Source organism: Mus caroli, chromosome 2 (assembly GCF_900094665.2).
Source record: "Mus caroli chromosome 2, CAROLI_EIJ_v1.1, whole genome shotgun sequence".
In the NCBI taxonomy this organism is placed as follows: Eukaryota; Metazoa; Chordata; class Mammalia; order Rodentia; family Muridae; genus Mus; species Mus caroli.
In genome coordinates, this window is record NC_034571.1 from 121,383,583 (window position 1) to 121,390,149 (window position 6,567).

The following is a 6,567-nucleotide window of genomic DNA, read 5'->3' on the forward strand; positions in this document are numbered from 1 at the left end:
CCTTGTTTCTTTTCATTCAGCTTGGGATGGCAGCCCATGGGACAGTGCCGTGCCTTCTGTCCTCAATTAAACCTCTCTGGAAACAGATACCTGGAGGTGTGTTTCTTTGTGTGTGTGTGTGGGGGGGGGGGTACATCAAACTTTATTGATGATATTCAAGAAAGTAGGGTTCCCTAGGCCTCTCCTGCTATTGTAAGTCTGGAATGGAAGTTGTGAGGGACATGCTCAGTGTCAGGTCCTAAGTGGGGACAGGGACTTTGCAGGAGCCAAGGGCCTCTCTCTTGCTCTTGTGTCCTTGCTAGGGTGAGTGGCCCAGGGCTTCTTACTCCTTGGAGGCCATGGAGGCCATGAGGTCCACCACCCTGACAATGTATTCATTGTCATAGCAGGATATGAGTTTTACAAAGTTGTCATTGAGAGCAATGCCAGCCCCAGTATCAAAGATGGAGGAGTGGGAGTTAGTGGAGTCTCAGGAGACAACAGTGTGGTCCTCAGTGTAGCCCAGGATGCCCTTTAGTGGGCCCTCAGATATCTGCTTCACCACCTTCTTGATGTCTCCATACTTGGCTGGTTTCACCAGGTGCCATGTCAGATCCACGACAGATACACGGATGATAGAAACATGGAAGGCCATGCCAGTGAGTTTCCTGTTCAGCTCTGGGATGACCTTGCCCACAGTCTTGGCAGCACCGGTGGATGTAGAGCTGATGTTCTGGGCAGCCCCATGGCCATCATGCCACAGCTTTCCAGAGAGGCCATCCACAGTCTTCTGGGTGGCAGTGATGGCATGGACTGTGGTCATGAGTCCTTCCATAATGCCAAGGTTGTCATGGATGACCTTGGTGGGGACAGGGGGGCTGCTAAGCATTTGACTGTGCAGGAAGCATTGTTGACAATCTTGAGCAAGTTGTCATATTTCTCATGGTTCATACACATCATAAACATGGAGGCATCGGCAGAAAGGCCAGAGATGATGACCCTTTTGGCCCCACTTGGCTTTCTCCATGGTGGTGAAGACAACAGTAGACTCCACAACATACTCAGCACCAGCATCACCCCATTTGACAATACGGGGATCTCATTCCTGGAAGATGGTAATGGGCTTCCTGTTGATGACAAGCTTCCCATTCTCAGCCTTGACTGTGCCATTGAACTTCCATGGGTAGAGCCATGCTAGAACATGCAGACCATGTAGTTGAGGTCAAGAAAGAGGTCATTGATGACAATAACCTGCATTTTGCCAGATGAGATGACAGCCCTGGTAACCAGGCACCCCAAATCCATCCATTCCAACATTCGCCATCATGTCTAAGGGATGAGGCAATGAGGCTGTCACTGAATGAGAAGATGCAGCTGTCTCTGGAACAGGGAGGAGCAGAGAGCCTGGAGGTGTGTCTCTTAAGTGATTCTAAATCCAGTCAAGTTGCCAAAGAAGTTTAAATTTCACACCCCTGCTTGATTGCACAGAATTGTGGATTTGTGCCCCATTAAAAAATGTATACTTGTTAGGTATAAGTTTTTCTATTTTTCAAATAGAGAATTAACTGGAGAATAAATGATACCAACAAAGTCCATGATGATAAAAAAAAAAATTATCAAATTGCCGTGGCAGGAATCACGGGATGGGGTCTACTCAGCAGAGTCAGGAGGTAGCAGAGAAAATGGGGAAATTGGGAGAGTGAGTCAGACCAGCACATGTATTCGGAGTGGGAGAGGGGTTTGTTGGTAAGACATTTCCAAAAGTGAGACAGCACATGTATGCATTAACTATCTATTGGTCAGAATTTTAGGAGTCCCAAAAACATCTGGGAGGAGCACAAACGACATGTAAAGGCATTAGTGTATCTCTTTAATCTTAACCCCCCATTGCAGCATTCTAGAAGTCTATATATTTGTGTGTATTTATAATAAAAATCTGCCATGCCCACCATTCTACTGTTTGTATTCTATGATCATACCATGAAGATCTTTTGATAAATACCTTTTGTTAAACAGCTTTATTCATGTTGATGGCTTCTAACTGCTGGACACCTGCACTGTGTCACCCAGACACAGAAGAGAAAAGGCCTTCTTTGGGAGGGAGCCTTAGTGTCATGGCTTGTTTAGATAACAGCCTTCCCTGTGGTGATCTAGTGAGGCAGCTCACTGAGATGATCTTAGCTTACTCATATGTCTTTATTAGGGGTGGATGTGAACACATAGACTTTATTTGGTGTGAACCAGGGATTATATACTTTCTTGGGGAAGGGTGTGAGAATATCTAGGAAGGGAAGGTTATTGGCTGAAGGCTAGGACTATCTAGATACCTCATTAGCATGGAGAAGGATTCCAGGTGCTATTCTCATGACTGAGTGCCCATGGTCCTCTCAGTTGGTGGTTGTGGTTCCATGTTCCAGAGCAGGCCTGAGGGGGGTGGGAGGGGGCAGCTCTACTCCTACCGTCTCAGATCTCTAAGATTCCTGGGGTTTTAGCATACGTACCACAGCACCAGTTCTTATGCCCATCTGGTAGGGCAGTCCCATGTGCCCTACAGTCAGGGGCAGGCACAGGAGGATAAAAGGACTGGGGGTGGGGTGGAGGAGACAAGGCTTCTTATGCAGAACTTTGAGTTAGGGGTGAATGACCTAGTTTTTGGGGACTGGGACAGCTCATGAAGTAAAGTTGAAGTAAAAAAAGATTCATGAATCTTTTACTTCATAGATTTTAGATTTCATGCATCTCTTAGTCTTCTAGGCAAAAAGGTCTTGGGTGGACTTAGGGCAGAGTCTCTCACAGAACTAAGGACAGAGTGAGATGTAAAGCCAAGGTCTTTGTATTTGAAAGGGTCCGTGTAGAAAATCATGGGTAAAGGCCCTCACTCTCTCCAGCCACAGAACCCAGACTTGCTCATGTAATATCTCTGCGGGATACACGAAGCTGAGCTTTAACTGCAGGGACGGATAGGGAGGTAGAAGACAGCATCTGCCTTTAACCTGCCCTGAAGGAAGCCAAGGAGAACATGATTGGAAGGACCAGTGCAAGATCTAAAGCCTCCCTTCCCTGGATCACCCTGAAGGAAGCTCAGCACTGAGAAGTACCCCCACTCTCAGGCACCTGCAGATCCCTTGGGTACTGACCCTCCAGTACTCTGCACAGACTTCCAGATCCTTCTGGTTTAGGGCTCCTCTTTCCCCTTCCTGGCTAGTGTGCAGATGCCCTGAGGGGAAACGTGGACCATGGACCCCCCCCAATCCTCTCAGGTATCCAGGCACCCCAAGAGGAGACCTTGGAACCACAGCATTTGTCCCAAACCCCACTTTCCCCTTCCTGTCTGGCATGTAGGCGTCTGATGCCCAAAGGGAAACTCAGGCTTCGGACTCTGCCTTCTCCTCTCTGAGCAGGTGAATTGTCAGTACCCAGACACCTCCAGGAAGAGAGGCAGAACAGGATACCACACGTGACCTGTACTCAGTCATCTTCCATGGAGTTCCTGCCGCATCTGTGACCACTAGCCAGCTTGGAAACGAGGGGGTTGATGGGGCTCCCGGATAGTTCCAGCCCAACAATGCTCCTGTCAGCTGCACTGGGCTTCTTGTTTCCTTCTGCTTTCTCCAGGCGCCAACCAATCTTTCTTGAGATGCTATGTGTCCATTTCAGCCTGTGGAGCTGGGGGAAGCATGCACGTGCCTGTGTGTAGGTGTATATATAAGCCATAGGACAATCTTGGGTACCATTTCTCAGGCAGTGATCACCTCTTTTGGGGGGACAGTCACTTCCACTGACCTGGAAGTTACCAAGTAAGATGGACTAGCTGGCCAAAGAGCCCTAAAGATCTACCTTATTCAATGAATCCAGTTTCCAACACAGGGCCTCTTGGGACTCATCTGCAAATATTCAACTCCATGTATAGCTTAGATCAGAAGCAGGAAACAGGTGGAAAGAATGTGCTGAAATAAAGCAAAAGAGAAACAAACCCTTAGTTCACAGAACTATCTGGGTTCAAAAAAATTGGGATGGTGGTGACCTTTGCAAGGGCCATTTGCAAAAAGTTGAGCACATGAAGCCATCCAGATGGCTGTCCAGTCCATAGGCTGGACAGTTCATAGGGTAACACAGCTATGACAGAGTCCCCATGGTATACAACCCGCCACCACCTCTTGCCAGGCTCTTATGGTCTCCCTCTCATGGGGATGAGGAAAGTCTCCTTTAGTTCCTGAGCCCCATTCCCCACTTTGTGGTGGCTAGGGAGGGAGGCAGGCCCTTGCTGTGGCCTGGCTTTGGGGCAGAGTAACCACAAGACAATCACTGCCAAAATTAAACTCACGTTAGCAGAGTCTCTGTGGGTGCCTAGGCTCAAAGGACTTCTTAACATTGAATCATATTTCAAAAACACCCGAGGGAGTGGCGGGAAGGAGTTGAGTCGGGGAAAGAAGTCAGTCCAGCTGTGTTGGTCACAGCTCATAAAAGACGCTGAATCCTCTACACCCAGGGAGAGTTCGAACCCTGTCAGGACCGCAGCCCCGCCTCCATCCTCCCAGGATAATGTCCTGTCGTCCCCTGAAGTGAGTGAGCAAGATGAACAGGCCCGTGTGCCCACCAGAGAAGCACCATGGTGGGCAGAGAGTTGAGAGGTGGCTCAGGGTAGAGGCATCAGTAAACAAGAGGCAAATGAACAGAAGTTACTGAGACAGAGAGGGGTCTGCACAGGGCGGCATGTTGTATGAGTCCCTGTGACTTCACAGTGAACAAGGACAGTCCCACTCTAGACTCAAAGTCTGTGAACCTGCCTGACATGATTGAACACACCTTTAATCCCAGTACTTGGGAGACAGAAGCAGCTGAGTCTCTGTGAGTTCAAGGCCAGCTAGGGCTACTCAGTGAAACCCTGTCTCAATCAAACATGTCTATGACCTTTAGTGCCTGGCCTGTAACCCATCAGCTAGACCAGGCTGATGCTCAGCCCTAGGCCTAGAAAGCTCAGGTGACTCCTCTGACGGTGCTGGACCCTTCCTCCTCCACAGTCCTCCTTCCCCTTCCTCCTCTGAAGTCCACACAGATAGCTTAAACCATGTCCAAACACATATAAGGATGAAAGCTCAGAGACATAGACTCTAACCCCAAACTCCCTCCTTTCAATTTTCCTTACAGGTAATTTTGTTAACCATTTGGTTAATGGTTTTAAAAAAAAAAAAACACTTTTAAAAATCTTATGTGAGTGGAAGTACATGTGTGTGTGTGCATGTGTGTGTGTATGCATGTGCATGTGTGTGTCTGTGTGTTCTTGTTGAGTACAGGTTTGTGCCGTGATTGCTTGTATGGCTGTCAGATGATAACCTTGAGTACCATTTCTTATCTTCCACACTGTTTGAGACGGGGTCTCTTGTATGCTGTTCCATACACCAACCTAACTGGACTACCAATGGATACTCTGTCTTCAGTTCCCATATCATCATAGGAATACACGCAGATGTATGACTTCATCTGGGCTCTAGGGATCTAAGGTCAGGTTTCACACTTGCATTCAGGCTTTCTATTCACTGAGCCTTCTCCCAACCTCAGGAATCACTTTCCCTAAGTGCAGGAAATCACTTAGGACCTCACTCCTAAATGAACAGCAATGGCAATTAAAAACTTCTGAGAGAGAATTAGCCTGACCCAGATAGGAGCACCCAAGGTGGCTATCCAACCCCAAGTGGTCAACACTGAGAAAGCAGACATACAAGTCCCTCCCTCTAAACAAACTAACCAGGTTGCATTTGTACATCCGTGTGTGTGTGTGTGTGTGTGTGTGTGTGTGTGTGTGTGTGTGTGTGTGAGTGAGTGTAATAATAATAAAGAGGCCATGAACTTGAATGGGAAAAGAGAATGGGAGAGGCTGGAGGAAGAAAAGGAGGAGGAAGAATGATGTAGTTATCTTTTATTTTTAAAATATTATTCAAAAACTGAAGATCCTTAGGACAGAAAGTTTTCCCAATTTTTGACCTGAGGAACTAAAGACAAAGCAAGTTCTGGGATGCTGGGTCACCTCCCTTCCTCCAGACACGTGCTTTCAACGTACAAGATGGATCTGAGTCACTCGAGCACCGCGTGAAGCACCTGTGGACTTCTCCATCCAGAAAAAAACGGTACAACCCGGTCATTCACTCTAGGGTGGTGTGGGAAAGGCAGTCAGTTCTCTCTCTCCAATGCCCAACATCTGGACAATGCTTATCATGGAATCTTTCTCTCCTTTTCTCCAGTTCTCTAGGAGGTCAGCTGAGGGAGACAAGCCTCCCAGCTCAGCCCTACGAGAAAAGCTAAGTTTCTCAGAGATAAAAAATTATCTTCGACCTCCATGTAGGTTGTGTGTAGAGGAATGGGAACACTCAGACAAGAACCCAGAAGAGGCTGGGGAAGTCCCTGGTACCAAATACAGTAAATATTTTTAGCCACACTAAACAACTAACCAGGGTGCATTTATGTGTGTGTGTGTGTGTGTGTGTGTGTGTGTGTGTGTGTGAATTCATACATATATAATGTATGTGTACATATGTGAATATACACACACACCATTGAGGAACTTTAATCTGTAAATTAGGCACAATAAGA